We start from the raw sequence: 17029 nt of genomic DNA on the forward strand, positions 1-17029 counted from the left end.
GATTAGCATGGAGCTGTGTTTTCGTTTGTGCTGTTTTGTTGTTTTTTTTGTTTACCCACTTTTTTTTTTAATTCTATTTCGAAGAAATATAGAAAGGGCCACTGGAAAACTTCCTGTACCTGAAACTTCATTACCCACATCACTCAACCTGTGAAAATTGAATTCCAGCCAGGTTCCTTCTGTCTGTCATACTTGCTGGCTGTTCGTGGACCTTTGTGGCTTGAGGTCTTAGGCATCGACATGCTGAAATTTGTAATGAACAGCCATTACTTATGGATGGCCTGGATGTTTTCCTCACACCGGAAGGCTTCAGTCATTCATGTTTCACATCCTTCTCCAGGGACGATGGGCTGGAGTGACCTCGGGCAGTGTGTACTCTTTGCTGCTGTAAAGGTAATTAAAAACGAGAGCTGGTAAACAGGGCTGTGGCTGGCTCTCAGTCGCACAGGAAGGCAGCCACCACTCCTGTATTGGATTTCTTCCTGGCTAGGGAGAATGTGCATGAGCGGGAGCTTAAGCTCAGCGTGTTCTGCTAAATCCTCACAGATCATCAACAAAAGTCTCCTTGCTGTCTGCTGAGATGGGGCATGAGGCGGTAGGACACAGGAGCATGCCTGTCTTCTGTTTCAGCTCATCCAGCAGCAAAAAGTAGTACACATTGGAGCTAATATCTGTGTCCAGCTTTTGTTTTGTTTTTCATCTGTTGCTGTCTGAGCTGGAAGGAGTCAGACAGGGACAGCGTTTCCCAGAAGCTCTTCTGGCACAGTCTAATTAAGTAATAATGCAAAAGGTATGGAAAGGAAGTAATGGGCATTGCTCCCACTAGGTCTTGCAGTGAAGATGAAGCGCTCTCAGCACTTGTGCTAGCTGGGTACTGAGCTGCTGCCATTACAGTGAGGATGTGCAAGGTGGCTGGGGGCTTGGACACTGCTTGGGTGATGAGGTGCATGGCCTGCAGCTGGGGGCTCAGGGCAGGAGTGGGACAGGCACATTTTGGCTGCCGTTGTCCTTCTGCAATTTGTTCACTTATTGACTTATTAACTTGCAAAAGATGTGTTTTGTGTCACGGGTCTCTGCTTGGAAAGAGGCACAGCTGAGACCGTTTCTGCCCCAAAATATTGCAGCTCCTCTCAGCTCCCACGGAAACAGCAGGAGCCTGGTACCACTCTGCTCAGAGGTACTTCGGTTATAGGTGTGTCCACCTAGCTTTGATTCCGGTTCAGGTTCCCAGCAACCCCCCCGAGTGCTTTCGTGGCTTGGCATTCTTTCAGAAAAAGCCAGCATAGGGACGAACAGCCTGTGTGTTTTCTCTCCTATCATGCAGGTGAGCTGCACTGCAGAGTGGGAGGGGAAGCACATATCTCAACGGGGCAGTGGGCACCAGCTGCCTGGCATCCCCTTCCTCCTGCCCCAGTGCCCACTGGAGTGCAGGTGCTGTGGAAGCGTCTCTCTGGCCCCATAATTAAATCTCAGCAACTGCCTGGTGTTCTAGAGCCTGTCCTCCCAGCCCATCAAAAACCCATCACTCAAGAGGGATCCTATTAATTGCCTGTGGAGATAAGCAAGAGGCATATGCGGTAAGGCATGTCGAGCTTGCTGCTCCCAGCCCACTGAAATTTGCTTCCAGAAGGCTGCATTTAGTGAAACCGATGTGTGGGGCCAGCGAGGACTCGCAGCTGTAATTTGCACTGCCTAGCATGAGTCAACGATGATGGGATGAAATGTTACGGCAGGGTATTGACCTCTCGCTGCCGCAGTTGCTCTTGCGTTTGGAGTAAACAAATGTTAACGTGGAGGTGGTGATTCTCTCATAAACAGGCAGCAGGGATGCTCGGATGCTGTTTTGTGACAATGAATAGATCACGCTGAAAACAACAGATGCTGATTTCAATAAAATAATAGCATTTTCAGGCAATGGTTTTCTGCAACTTCAAAGTGCTTTGCAGGCCAGAATTAATAAGCTGATGTTACTGAGGGTTGTTGCTGCACAGCACAGCAATAGACCTGTTTCATTGCTCACTTCCAGTTTAGCCCCTGTTCCTTACTTCAGCTAACATAAACTACTTTGCACAAAGGTGGCTTAAAAAACCCATTTTACTGGCTTTTATGAATGGGCAGAACTCTGAATGACAGGGGTTCCAGATGCATTATCGTATCGGTTATTTAGTAATCTGGCTGATGGACAGCCCAGCGTGGTACTGAGCACAATGTATGATCTGCAATTAATAGAGAGGTCTTTTTCAAGTCCTTGCAGTTGGAGAATGCTGATTGTTCCAGCCTCTGGCTCGAGCTGCAATCTCAGCACTGCTCTCAGCTGGGTGAATTTGTGTACTAAAATTGCTCCCTGCCCTGATTCACTATTCCAAGATCTCTGAATCTCAGACATTCCCCGAAGAGCAACAAAAAGCTAAAATGCAAAATTGAACAGGACAGTAGACTGGAGAATACAGAATGAGAATTTTCTTTTTCATGGTAGCAACATGGCAGCAGATATCTGTCTCTATTTTTCTATTACATTGGGGAAGGAAGAGAAAAAAACGTTCTTTTGGGGTTACACTGTAAACACACTGCAGATTGAACAATTGTTTGGTAAGTAATTTGGTACAGAAGTCTGGTGGAAGACAAACAGTTTAAAGCTGTGTATCATTGCACGAAAGAAAAGCATCAGTAAATGTTTCCTTTTCCATCCACCATTTTACTTTTCTCAGGGGTCTGGGACCCCTCTATCCTCACTGCCAGTCATTTTCCAATACTCACACCTCCTGGTTAGTGAGCCTTCATCGTCTGGGAAGTGCCTTTTCCTCCCAGATCTGTTCTGCAACATAAACATTGCACGTAATTGAATAAAGAAGTCTGTGAGAGGTTTTGGATCAACAAGTAAAACCTTCTTGTAATACAAGCTCTGTGTTTTGCAGTCCCTTTTCCTGGCAGTGAGGTGGATTTCCTGACCCTCCCTGTGTGAGGTTGTTCCAGATCCTTGCTGCTCCAATGACTGGAGATGCTTTCCCCTTCTTCCTAAGCAGGTGCTAAGTCCTCCTTTCCATAAATGCAGCTGGGCAGGTAGAGCCATAGTGAAGTTGTGACCCGTGAGATGGTCTGAGGTCAAAATTAACTTGTTACTTCAGTGCTTTGAAGGGTCTCATATTCATTGTGTAGTGGCATCTCTCTTTCCTTGTTTCATTTTTTTTTGTTGTCGTTGCTGAAAGTTCTTTTATTATTTATCTACATTTCCTCTAGAAGATGTGCCCAGGTTTATTGGTTGGACAGCCCGGGCTCCATATGGGGGGAGCACTCCTGCCCTGCAGCAACAACAGCTTTATTGGCTTTTGAAAAATAAAAGGCTCAAATGTTTTCGGAGACCTGCAGATGGCACTGCCTTATTGGGCTATTTTAGCGCCGGTCGCATGTCCCTCTGATGGGCTCTGTGTAATCTTCAGTCAAAACGGCTTTTCTTGCAGCTGAAGTAAATAGTTCAAAAGCTCTGGCTGTGGGATGTTTTTCGTTAACAATGAAAAATAACATGGAAATTGCTAGGCACCTTTCCCCTTCCTCTTCTTCAGGTGGTTTTGTTTTCTGGACTTCTGTTCTTTTTGAGGTTTATCTTCAAAGGGTTTTCAACAACTTCTCTGTACAGCTATTTTTTCTCCCCCTGACATTTCCCTGTGCCAATTAAGTACCAAACTGGCTGTGGAGTTATAACCTTTCCCTAGGAGGACCCTGCTAGCAGGGATCGGGGAGGGAGCTTTTTTGTTATCAGTGGTTCCTGGAAGATTCCCTCCACCCGAGGCAGAAATGCCCTCCTTGAAATGGCAACATCAAGGACAGAGTGGTAGGGATGCATCTCACGTTGCTGGTGCCTGTTTCCTACTGCTGTAATTGCTTTTTTTTGCACACATGATTTGGTTCCTGCAGCTTTTCCTGCAGGTTTACTAGGTTTTGGGGCCATACACAAAGGGTATCCGCAATACGCAAAGACAGAGCACTGCTGGCCTCGTGCTTGCAGCTCCCTGACCACCCTGCAGCAGCACCCTGGTGATACACATTGGTTTCCTGGGGTGCTTGCCCAGCCTGCGGGAAGCTGCTGCCTGTGGTGCTTGGTTCTCCACAGGGCAGTCCTGCACCCTCCAGGATGCTTATCCCGGTGTCTCCCAGCCCATTTTGATGTTGCCTTGTGTCCTGCACCATTTGCAACATGGAGAGACTGTGACTTGCTCAAAACATGCTGACATTGCTGAAGTCTGACAAGCAAATGGAGGTCTATTTTCTGTGATTGCTCTCTCTGGGATTTCATGGCGGCCAAAATGATTTGTTTGCTGTTGCAGCATTTAACAGAGGCAGCAGCTATCACATGTGAGGGATCTGCCATATTTCCCGAGAGTCAAAATAAAATTCATCCATGGTGAGGTGTTCTTGGTTGCTCTCCGTGCATAAATCCTCCGCTACCTTGCTTCAAGGTCAATCGGGTATTTCATGCCTCATAAGTGATTTGCTTTGTCAAGTGACTGGGAAGTAATGCTGCCCAGACATATCAAATCTCTGATTTCAGTGCTTATATTTCTTCTGAATGGAAACATTTGAATTCTGCTTTGCTTCATCACCGATATGACTAATAACATATGCACACGAGCGGCTCTGGACAAGCTGCTTTCGGGATGACGGCCCCGCAGCCGTTTATAGGGAACTCCATTTTGTGATTGCAGGTGGAGAGCTGCTGCCTGCATATATCCAGTTTTTTCATGTCTAGCTGTCTGGTGTGGAATAAATGTTTGAAATGCACTGGGGCTCTATTAGCACTCCTCACTTGGAGGATTTGAAAGGGAAGTTTCATTTCCGTGCTGCCAACAAACTCGGTGGAGTTGGCTGTTATGCTGAAAAGTTTAACATGCAGCGTGAAGGGCAAACTTTCCACTTTTGATGCTTTAATGATTTTCTTGATTTCTAAATAGATTTAGTGTGGTTTTGTACATTTGTACGCGCAAACTTAGGCTTGAGATTTTTTTGCAAATCTCAGCTCCTGGAGACAAGTGATCAATGTGCAAACATCAGGTTCAGAACAAAAGGAGACTAAATCCCTGGGCTGTGAATAAAAGCCTGAAAGCCAACAAATGGCTCAAGATCCAGAAGGCAGTCATCGGTAAACGCAGAAGCAATATTTTGGTCTGAGTGTTACAGTATCGGCAGCATCAAGTTGTTGAAAATTTTTCATTTGGACATGGCTTTCTTATGTAGCCAGTTATTTTCATGACTGCCACAAGTTAGAAGTTAGGTCACTATTAAATAACAGTGTTTTATTTCAAAGATTTCTTGTATCTTTGCCAAATTTAGGTGGGCGGTAAGCTGTACATCCTTGCCACAGTGTCTGCAGGATATCAAATCCACATTCTTGCTATGGTGATGACAATTTTCTGCAGGCAAAAGAACCGTCTCCAGAATCATCACTGTTATTTTTTAATCTTTAAAACAGCTTTTCCCCCCTTGCTTTATTTTGGGAATAGCTAAACCGTTACAACTGAAATCCCCTCTCTTCCTCCAACTAAAAATGCTGCCTTGCACAGCACCTGTCACAGAAGGCTTCAGTCTGAATGGGAGTAGATGAACAGAGCTAATAACTAAATCAGGACATTGTAATATAATGGGAAAATTTTCCATAACAGTAGTAATCAGTGAACTTTGCCTTCAGTTGGATGGGGTCAAGCATTAAAATACTTCTTAGTTAAAAAATTAGTTAAAAATTTAAAATACTTCTTAGTTACTTCTTAGCCTTTCAAAAAAAGCCCTTCACATAATTTTGTCATCCTATTTTTGAGTACTAGAATGCAGAGATACAGAGAGAGGAGTAGGTGAAAGACATCCAGAAACATGAGCATGTCTAAACAAATTTTTAGGGGCTCGATGCCTTTAATTCTGTCTCTCTTCTGCTGTTAACCTCACTTGTCCCATCTTTACTTAGGCAAGACCTGGGACACAGATGTTTTGTCTTCGTTTCTCAGTGTGTACACTTAAATTTGTAGAAATTTAAGGTGGGAACAACCACCACAAAATTCTCATCTTCCTACTGCTTCCTCGTTGTCCTTTCTTTTTTTTCTGAGGCATGCAGAAATGCTCAGCATTGAGCAGTCTGCTACTTCAGCAACCGGTGGCCCTCCTGCAATGCTTCTTCCCATCATAGCTACTGCACAGGTAAACTGAACTGGTGAAGGAGTTGGGAGGCACAGGGCTGTTTCTCAGCAAGTTCTGCAACACCAGGTCCTGACAATCATACAGGCACTAGCAGAGAAGGCCTCCTTACAACCGCCGGGGAACTTCCCCCAGGGAATGGTAGATAGAGATGTTGGTGTGCAAGGAGTGCACCTGTGAAATTCAAGACACTTCTGCCTGTGAATATTTTCTTGGAGTCATCTAATTGTATATGAACGTGCAAGGAGGGGGGACAATGCTGCTTCACCCTCCTTCACAAGGTCTGGGCTCCTGCACTTGGAGGCTTGGAAGAGTTGGGGTCAATAACAGACCTTTCAGAGCACCACATAAGAAATGCTGTAGCTTCGAGGCTTGGGGTGACCCACAGGGTCTCCTTCCCAGCAAGTACAAGTGGGCACAGCTGCAGCAGGGCAACAGGACCCTGCCCACAGCCCAGCAGAGGATAGCTACCCTTGGCTGAGGGTAGCGAAGGCCATGGCACAGCTGTAGTAACGTGCCTGCCTTGGAGGATTTTCATTGTAATGATTTGGGAAATTCCTGGTTTGGGAGAAATTTTGGAAGGCTGCAAGTGGTAAGAAGATGCCAGCAACACTGGCATAGATGCATGTCTTCTCTCCTGGCTTTAAGCTAACGTCAAGAACAAATATTGTTTCAAAGGGCCATGCTTGATTTTTATAGCTGCTTAAAATCTTGACTTACAAATGGGTTCCTGTTATATGCTTCTCTAAAAATTAGATTTAAAAAAAACCTACCTTTTGAAGTTATTGACTTGCCAGCCCTGTCACTAAAGCCGAATTGAATCTAGCACCTCCTGATTGTTATCAAGTGTTCTTGGTTGGCTACAGTGCATGATTGGTATCGATCTTGTGGGAATAAAACTAACAATGCTTTTGTTTTTGGATCCGGAGAGATATTTATCTTTTCATCTGTGACTATCATTTTCTATAAAAGAGCGAATTCAGGTCTGTAAATTCACACTGCAGTTACACATTTTATTATTTTCTACCAATGATTTTCATTGGAAGTATTGAGCAAGATGCTGTGTTTTTTTGTTGTACAACTTTCCACTCTGTTTTTGTCTGGTAATGTTCCCGAGAGCTAATGGACATCGATATGTAGGATTCTGGGAGATGGAGAGGGGTGAAATCCTTTTAAAGCCTCGGTCTTCATCATCTATCAGAACTATATGATGATTTAGTTTTTATTGCATATATATTTTATTTGTATGTAGTATTTAGGTCAAATGCACAGCTCTTTAATGAGTGTATTGATTATCAGGTTTATGAACCTATCAAAAGGGGGGAAGAGACATAAATGTAATAAATAAGCATTACTCTTAGTTCATCTTTTCCCATCATGTCTATTCAGATGGCTTTTCTGCATCAAGCTCTATCTGAAAAGTGGGAAAATGGTCAGACCCCAGCAAAGTGCCAGGGCAGGAGGTCCCTGGGAAATGGAGGGAACACAGCAGCTGCAGGTGACCAGATCCCTCCATCTGCCACGTTTGCCCCTGTTACACCTAGCAATCCCAAACTGCAGGACACTTCAAGAGTACCGTGTCGCTTTGGTGGGATGAGACAAAAGGAGGCATCTCCCCTGTTTTCCTTAGCTGTTTGTTTGCTGCCAGCCTGGGGGAGTTTGCTGCCTGGACAAGGCTGCTGCTCACCACGCAGAAGCCTTCACCTCCCTGAGTTTGGTCCTTCCTTAGGAGCACATCACTGGACTGGAGCTGTAAAGTCCTGCCTGGAGCCTGAAAAGAAACCAGAAGGTAGTGAGCTGAGCATACAGATCACTTCAATCTGATGATGTTGTCTATGCTGTAGAATGAAAAAAAGGTTGTTTTCCTTTCAGGCTGGGTGTGGAAATTACCAAAGATAATTTGTTGTATCATTTATTGTAGTATTTGTTGCTCTGCACTCTTGAAGTTTCATAGCATCAGTTTGAGTTTCATTTAAAATAGTTCAAGAGGAGCCCGTGTCATGGAGCAAACTGAACTTTCCGTGAAATATATCGATTTAATGGGGTCGGTTGGATTTACTTCCCTTTCATTAAGATGTGCTCTGCCCGATATGGCTTAATGGTTATTTACATATTAGGAAATAATATGTTATTTCTAAATTCATTCATGTCATTTCTCGATTCATGCATGTGTAATAATAACTTTTAACTCATTTTATGTCATTTCCAGTGAATAGGAATTTAAACACTGCCTCCCAAGATGCCAGTGCAATTTTGCTCATTGACCTAAATGCTGTACATAGAGAGGAAGTGTAGCCAGCAGTTTTCTGAGACATTTTTTTTCCATCAAAATGAACTTTGCTAAATAATTTTTCTAGGAAAGTACGGGACCACAAAATTATCCCTGAAGTGCCACTGTCCTGGGAAGATGGGTTTTTGATAGCACATTATGAAAAAATATTATCAAGTGAACTTCATGTGGCACCAAATGAAAGCACCTTGAAAATGTTGTGCTATTTTGTGTTTCAGGTGAACACCTGTAAAATTGTGAGCAGGTCAGGAATTGACTGGAAGTGTCTTCTGAATTCTTACTACCGAAGGGACAGTAACAATGGAAAATAAAGGCTGTGCTCACAGTGTAGCAGTGTACCTTTTTACACTGCATAATGCCATAAGAGACTCTGAACGATAGGCAAATCTGAGGGGGGGGGAAATGGAAACTGCCTGGAGGAGGCTGTGATAAGAGTTTCAGAACACCTCTCTGAATTCTGCATTGCTAATTTCTTCAGTTTGTTTGTATGCACAGAGAGAGCTGGTAAAACAAGACAGAATAATCTGAATAATTGCTGCGAATGGAAAAACATGCAGTGAGGAGATATAATGAGAGATAGATGGTACATTAATGTGTGAGTTGCAAATGTTATCAAAAGGTTATCTTCAGCTGCTGGTGCAAGCAGACAATGGGAACAGCAGCAGTGGCTCTGAAAGGAGGGCTCGTGCAGGAGAAGAAATGAAAAGAAATTCCGAGTTCCTGGTTTTCTGAGCTTTGCATATGGACTTTGGGAGTTCAGACAGCTTTCCCCATGTGCAAGGTTTGAATGATCAGTAGGAGATAAGGAGTCGATCTTGAAGGCTGCTAGGAGAAATTCTGGAGTGGTAATATTGTGCTCTCTGCTGCAAGTACACAAAGGTCGTTAGTTGGTAAGCACTGTGAACATTTAAAGACGTAACTTGATGTAAGTTTCATTGCCTTTTGGTGGAGGAATGGGTTCTTGGGATATGAGATAATTACACTTCTAGGTTTTCCTTCATCATCGTGGATGTTTGAAACTACCTTTTAATGAAAATGTAATTTCCTAATCCTATGAGTCTAGGAGCTGAGGTTTCCAAACTGTTTTGAGAGCCAGCATTAAGTTTGTAGCAATCAGGAATGCTGACTAGTAGCTGTGGTCACTTTGTGCCTCTTCAGCCCTTATAAAAAGTGACCTTCCCTGTAAGAGAACTGTGCATAACTCATAGTACAGTCTGATAAACCAAAGTCTGTCCCTGCCTTGAAAACATGCATGTCTCAGGCAGCAAAAAAGTGGCTGGAAATAGGGCAGTAGAAGAAGCCAGAAGAAAAACCAGATATAACTGCTGTTTGGCATAATGACAATTCTTAATTTTTTTTCTTCTTCTTTTTCCTTCCACCAAGGAAAACCATACTGTGTGAGTCGTGTGGCTCCAGCTGAGGACCGAGGCTGCTGTAACAGCAGTGACAGATCTGTGAACAAAAGTTCCAAGGAAATAGAAGCTTCAGAGGAGGCTGCTGGCAGGTACCTTGATGTTCTGGTCTCCCAAGACCACTTGGTCATGGCTATACATGCCTGTGTTTCCTCATTCCCTCAACATTGCCCTCTCCCATATTTTTTTTTTTTGTTTTTGTTTTTTTCTACTTTGCTAACTTCCCCCAATCACAGAATCACAGAGTGTTAGGGTTTGGAAGGGACCTTGAAAGATCATCTAGACCAATCCCCCTGCTAGAGCAGGAAAGAAGCAGAATTTTCAGTTCTGATAGTTTGTGACTGTTTAAGACAGGCAGGGAGCTATATTTTGGGGCAAATGTTAAGTGCAATTTCAGTTAACCTGAAGCTGAGTTTGGGTTTGTTTTTCTTTGAACTAGATAGATACACAAAATTCTAGAGCAAATAACCTGCTGAGAACTTTAGAAGTTAGTGTATTTACTCAGTCTCAGCAAGTCTCAGGTTGTTTTCTAGCTTGCTGTGAATCCTCCTTTTCCTGTCCCTACCAGAGGAAGTCATTTTCCTAGGGCAAGGTGTCCTCGCTCTGTCTCTCTGGCATTGTTTCTTCAGTAAATCAGTGGGCAGTCATTGCAGTCAGTGCATTCAGCGACGTGTCCTACTCACACTGCAGCGAGTCCTTCCCATGCCCTCTCTCTTTCCACGCTTTGTTCCATCACACTGACCAGCGCGGTGGCCAGAGGTGGTGGAGAAGACTCTCTCCGGTGTCCCCTTGCAGAAGAGGGCCGTCATTCACACAGTGGTTAAAACAGCCAGGTGAAAGGCAGGCTTCCGGCCTTAAATCAGGCAGCAGGTTTCCCTGATCCACCTTATTAAAGTTAGTATTGCCTTTCCTTTACACACGAGCACGCAGAACAAAACATTTCATTTCCGAGCAAATGGAATGTCAAGTGAAATGATGTGGCGGGGGGATTCAGTTCTGCAGAGATAAAATAAATAAAATTCGATCCAGGGCTGTTTGTTTAATTTTTTATTTCCTCTCTGTATTTTTTGGTTCAGCATCTGAACCAAAAAGCCAATTCTTCCTACAGCCATTGCATTGAGGGGGAATACAGATGCAACAACAACCATATCATTTTAATCTGAGCTTGTGATTTCGAGGTGGCAGTGGCAACTTTTGTGATGTATGCAGATGTCTAAATGCTATTTTAAAGAGTGTGATAGAAACATGAGTATTTGACTGTTTGTTGTTTGTTCATAGGTTAATTGCATAGAAAAATCCAGGCAGAGAATTGTACATTTTAAAATAGGAATTATGGCATTTGAACATGGAAATTTAAATCAGTTTCACAGATTCCGTTATCTGACTTGCTTGTGATCACACACATAGCTTGGCCCACACAGCACCACAGTGAATTGGGTATTTTGGTAGCGGTGATTTACGGTGTGTTTTGAAGCAGTTTGTTCCCTCTGGATGGGAGACTGCCGCCCTCGTCCTGGGGCTGGCCTCATGCAGCGTGTCCCTGGGGAAGGCATCTCTGCTCCATGTGCGGCAGCAGTGCCCAGCCCTGGGCAGGTCACTTCTGCCACCTCGTCCCTCAAGTCTTGGTCTGTGGAATGGGCTTGTAGCTCCCTGGCACACTAGGTGAGAAATCCAGTAGCCCCTCAAATATACATAAAGTGGCCTGCTTCTTTGGGTTTAAGACAAAACTGTTTTATTGGCTGTTTTGCATTTACAGCAACGAGTGGGGATATCCTGCCTCCCTGGCCTTGCTGCGTGCTTCGGGACAAGGCAGGGGGCTCCCTGCAGGGCCTGACCATTTGTCCTGCCTGCGGGGCTGTTTGGAGATGAGGTGACATTGTGTAACTGCTGCTAGCTCCTTTTCAGCCATCAGGCTACTCTGTAATTCAGCCTAATTCTTGGTTTTTATTTTTTTAACAATTATTGTTGCAGGAAGGCATTATGGCACTCCAAAAAAAGAGGATAGGTGGCCTGGGGATTGTTAGCCTATGTCTGTAAATCCAAGTTAAATACAAGGCTGTAAGAGACTGAAATCATGTGCTTCTGCAGAATATGCTGTGATTTAGCTCTGTGCAGCAAATGGAGCCCAGAGGCCGAGCAGGGATCCGTACCCTGCCCACTATGTTTGCGTCCAGAAGTGGGAACCTAGCCAGGTTAAGGATGAGGGTGTCGAGGCAGCTGCTTAGGTGGCATTCCGGGGAGGAAAGAAGCACAAAAAAATATTGTGTTGTGGGTAAGGGGAAAACTAAAGCTGGGAGCAGTGTGGGATTGTGGATTAGGGATAGAGTTGGAGCCGTTGGGAGTTCCCCAAGTGCTGTTAAGGGGCTGATAAGTTTCTGAGAGAGGATCAGGGTTGGCCTTGTATAGATTTTGCTGTTAGTTTCATAATTGCTCTGTAATTATTACAAAGAAGCTGTAATATTCATTTGTAAAAGCCTGGTAACCTGAAGAGCTAAGTGATGCAGCCTTGCAGCAACCCTGGAGCAGTGAGAGTCAAGAGTTATTGATCCAGACATCCCAGAGGCATTGCTCCTGTTTCAGTCAATGACAACTTGATTTCACAGGGTCCGTGGCTTCATTGCAAGTGCACAGATGTTTGGCCCTCTTTTACAGCTGCTTTGTGACCAGTTTAGAGGCTCTTCTCTCTAGGTTTATCATGTAATCTGTGGAGAGAGTGTCCTCCAGAAGGCAATCTGGGGCTGTGAGTCATCCCAGAACGAAGCTCGTTTCTGTCCGCCAGCAATGGAGGCAGCCCAGGGGATAGCATCGAGTCAGGCTGGGTGAGTGCTCCCCACAGCAACCTTCTCCTGCTCCTTGCTCTGTTATTTTCCCATGAACTTTCATGAACAGTTTTACCAGTACAGGATGAAGCAGGCTAAGCAGGCTTTATGTCAATATATTTGGTATTTTTTGTAGTTTTGTTGAATGTTTTAATGCTGGGGAGCACTTCACATTCCATTTTGGGTGCGATGTAGTCTAAATCATAACGGCCCTGCCTTCATCTGGGTATCAATGACCTCTGCCAGTCCCGACAATGTATTTGGGCTTCTGGGAGCAGCCTTTAAGTGTTGCAGGCTGGCCCCAGAGATGCTGGAAACTGAGATCTATCCTCAGTCCCTTCTCGTGTTTATCGAGCACCTGTATCCAAGTGGCCAGTTGGTGGCCAACTTCGGACAGCTGTCACGGCTAAAAGCACTTCTGCAGGTGCCTGCAGTGGTGTGGGCACTGGATGTCCGTCCCGGGCTACTTTGGGCTCAGTTAAACTTCACCCTCTTCTCTGCCAGGAAATGGACACTTGAGCAAATAAGGGAGCATCTGGAAGCTCAGTTCTTGTTTTTCTTGGCATTTTCCAGCTGCAGTTGAGCTATGTCTGAGGAAAGCATGTAGCTCTTTGCTATTTTCTGAGGTGGCTTGGCTTTAGTCAATGGCTAGTCACAGAAGCAATGCCAACTTATATTTTTCTTATGAGTCCAGAAATTCCTGTTTGATTAAGTATTCCAAAGCAACTACTGAAATCTTTAGAGGCAATTCCTGTTTCTAAGACACACTTAGTGCAGTATAGTATTCCCAATTATGGGAAAAGTCACTGTAGGCAGCTCTTTTTTAACTTCTGAAAGGGTCTTGTTCCTTTTAAAAACCTTCCATTACTGTCTAACTGCACTGAAAAATTCTCACTCTTCAGAATTATTTGCAGGGTATTTCAAAAGAATACTATGTCATTTATAATCCAATGAAAGCCCTACTATTGACTCGGGGGTAGTCTCCATTAAAATATTAAATTATAGAACCTGTCTAAAAAATCACTAGGAGAGATGCATTAACTCCGACTATTTCGATAGGTCAGCGTGACTCTAGTTACAGTGGTGGAGCACTGCAGTCTCGATGCCATCCCACGACTCTTAGTGACAGTAGTCCTGCTCCCACAGAAACGAAAAGTAAAATCTCAGCATTTCCAAAACTCAGAGCCCCTGGGAATTTTACTGGGCTCAGTGAGTTCAGAACTTGGCATCTGTTGTTCCTAATTATTCCATAATAATTAGTGATGCAAATCCCACTTGGGGAGGATCTTCCCTGCGCTTTCAGAAACTAACAACAGAAGACAGAGCCCTTGGAGCCGAGGTTCAATGCTCAGTGAGGTGATTATGCAGTTATGTTAGTAAGGCATAGAAAGAGTGAGCCAGCTGCCTCCGCCGCTCCTGATAACACAAAGAATGACATTTTCTACTTGTTGTGACTTCAAGACAAAATGCAAAGTATTATCTGATGCATCAGTGATTTACAGCTGAGAAAGTCTATGTAGACCTAATCATTTTTGTTTTTAAATACCCAGCTCCCCCCCATAAAAAATGCTAGCTACGTTAACACAGCTGAATATTAGGATGATTTCAGATGAAAATAATTTCCAGTATGTTGACAAAATTATTCCAGTAATTCTGTTCTTGATGATCTTATCTCAGATTATGTCTGTCAAGCCTTACCGTGAGAGAAGATTTGGGCCCTCCAATTCCAGTCTTTTTGGTAAATGTTTATCTCAAATTTAACATTCTTGTAAGGTACAAAATTATATCTTTATTGTGGAGTTACAGTAATTACAGTATATCTCGAGAGATTGCGGATCGTTCCAAAGAGGATATATGCTGTCTGAACAACAGTTATCCGTAGTGCAGGGTCAGAATAGCCTGGGTAGCACTGGAGGACCATGCAATTTGGATCATGACATTAAAAATTGTTCTTCTGTTGTTTCTATCTGGAATAGAATAGGTGGATCTTATTTTGGGCTACAACTTCCAGGAGTATCTGCACCGTCTCATCTCCGATGCAGTGGCCAAATTTTACTCTTGTTGAGGAATGGCTGTTGGGCTTGCAAATAGAGAGGTGTTGCTATCTCATTGTGCCAGCCCATCCCTCTATCCCCTTTTTGTGTCTTTTTTTAAAATTGTCTCTCAGTAATATGTTAAGTCTGATTAGCCCCAGAAGTGATCAGCTGTCTAGATTGCATCAGGAAATTTCATATTCATGCAAAAAACTTAAAACATGTTTCTTACTCTCTTAGATTATTTAGTTTCAGTGCACAGTGTATCTTCACAGTGTATGACTGTTGCTGTCTCATGAAAAAACAAGAGGTCACAGAATGACAGCAGTGTCAGCCTGGGGAGCTCTCCAGTCCAACCTCCCACTTGGAGCAGGACCGTCACTAAGTCAGCCCTGGCTTTCTCCAGCCAACTCGTGGAAATCTCCAAGGGCAGGCTTTCCACCACCTCTCCGGTAGCTGTTTCAGGGCTGCACTACTCTCTTGGTGAAACGACTTTTTCTAGCATCCAGTCTTGACCTCCTTATCAACTTACTGTGGCCACCATTCCATCTTTAACTGTCTGCCCCTGCCAGGAAGAGTTTGGCTCTGTTACCTTCATAACTCCATTCAAGTGGCTCTAGACAACTCTGTCAGACTGAACAAGGCTCTCCTGCCTAGGTCTTGTTCCCTGAACCCTTCTCCCTGGTCGACATCCCAGCACTGCCTGCCATTTGCTGAGCCATGATGCAGGAAGTATATATAGCCAAAAAAGCTATACAAGAAACAAATGCTCAGTTACTGGATGCAAAGAAGAGAACCTGAAATGCAAACCATGGTTATAAAAAAAAAAAAAAAGAGAGAGAAAGAAAAGAAAAAAAAAAAAAGAAAAATGGAGACTTTTGAATATCTTTGACCTGCTGAAGTTACTGGAAAAGTCTGCCATTGACTTCAGTGGCTTTTGAGCCATGCCTGTGCAAGACCACTGCATGGGGTCCTGTTTTCCTATTCTTTGTAACTTCCTAGCTTGTTGGAAATACCTTAATTCTGCATGTAGAAAACAACAGGACATTGAGCTTCTTTCATTTGGACCCTGAACAAGATGTCAGTCACAGTGGTTATGCAATCAGAGCCCTTTGCCTGAAGGTTATACAGTGAAATTCAACTTTCTTACCTGCCTTTGTCAGTCCAGGCTCAGGATTTTGGTTCCTACACAGCAGGTAAGTGCTTTATCTGGCTAGCCAGTCTAACTCCTGTTTCTGCTCTGCAGCTCTCTGTTTTTCACCAGATATTTCATTCAGGACGTGAGGAATCCAGACCACAATGAACACTGTTCAAAATTTTAGCAGTAAATAACAGATGCAATTTCAATGAGTCAACATTTTCTGACAGAAGTAAAATGTGATCAGGAAATCCCTGACCTGATCTAAACCTTACTGAAGTTTTGTTCAGTGTGTAAATTTTCTTCATTGCAGAGTTGTAAATCATCATTTTACTACAGACATTGACAAATTCTGCTCTCCTGATGCAGAAACAGTGTTGCCATCTCTTCCAATTAATTTTCATCATCTTTCTCATAGTAATTGTTGTTTTAAATCTCCTTCACCTAAATTCCTCTGAATATTGCCTTGGGGTTTGTTTGGTTTTGATTGTTTGCTTGGGGAGTTGTTTTCTTTTGTTTTAAGCATGTTTTCTACCCATAAAAGAGAAAAACTTTAAAACCCAATTCAACTGTAAGAAGCAAAAAACAAAGTGTAAAGGAAAAGAACAAATACCAATGCTCCCCCTCATTTTTTCATCCAATTTCATCTAGCTTTAAAACGTTTCCATGTAGATGCTGGTATCCTCATACCTCCTGTTGTGAGTCAGTGTAGGATTCAGAGGATGGCATGCTATGTATGTCATCTGCATCATCTACCTCTTACTAGACTGATGTTTTATTTCCCATGTAAATACTGTGACGTTTTCCCTCTCTTCCCTCTTCTTGCTTGGTGCTGGCTGTTTTGGTTATGTAATTAATTGCAGAGGTATTTAATAAAAGAGGGTTTTTCTTTCAAGATACTTGGTCCAACCTTTGCTCTCCCCTGCTGTTGTCGTAGTAAAGCACACTTCCACAATTAACTGTTAAGTGGGGATGTAAATTAAGCTGCTGGACTCACAGATAAATGAAACTGTCACATGTATAATTGCTAGGCAAAGTGGCTACAATTTTAGCCATTTTCATTGGCCTATTATTGCAGTTTTCTATTGCTAAAATAATAAATCATTGTTTCAAAAGAGGTATGTTCCATATGAGAGAGAGGGAGAGAACTATTGCATATG

General features: G+C 43.4%; 1 long non-coding RNA gene across 12 annotated transcripts in view; it reads left to right on the plus strand.

Moving 5' to 3' along the window:
• Positions 1-17029, plus strand: part of LOC106034474 (uncharacterized) — a 135262-nt gene that overhangs the window by 20747 nt on the left and 97486 nt on the right. For 10 of the 12 annotated variants that reach the window (XR_010832520.1, XR_010832521.1, XR_010832527.1 and 7 more), the window contains 4 exons: positions 9851-9971; positions 12568-12698; positions 14376-14436; positions 14972-15927. This is a non-coding gene — a long non-coding RNA (uncharacterized lncRNA). The remainder of the gene's footprint in view (positions 1-9850; positions 9972-12567; positions 12699-14375; positions 14437-14971; positions 15928-17029) is intronic. The other 2 variants (XR_010832523.1, XR_010832525.1) reach the window with 1 other exon arrangement.

Source organism: Anser cygnoides, chromosome 6 (genome assembly GCF_040182565.1).
Source record: "Anser cygnoides isolate HZ-2024a breed goose chromosome 6, Taihu_goose_T2T_genome, whole genome shotgun sequence".
In the NCBI taxonomy this organism is placed as follows: Eukaryota; Metazoa; Chordata; class Aves; order Anseriformes; family Anatidae; genus Anser; species Anser cygnoides.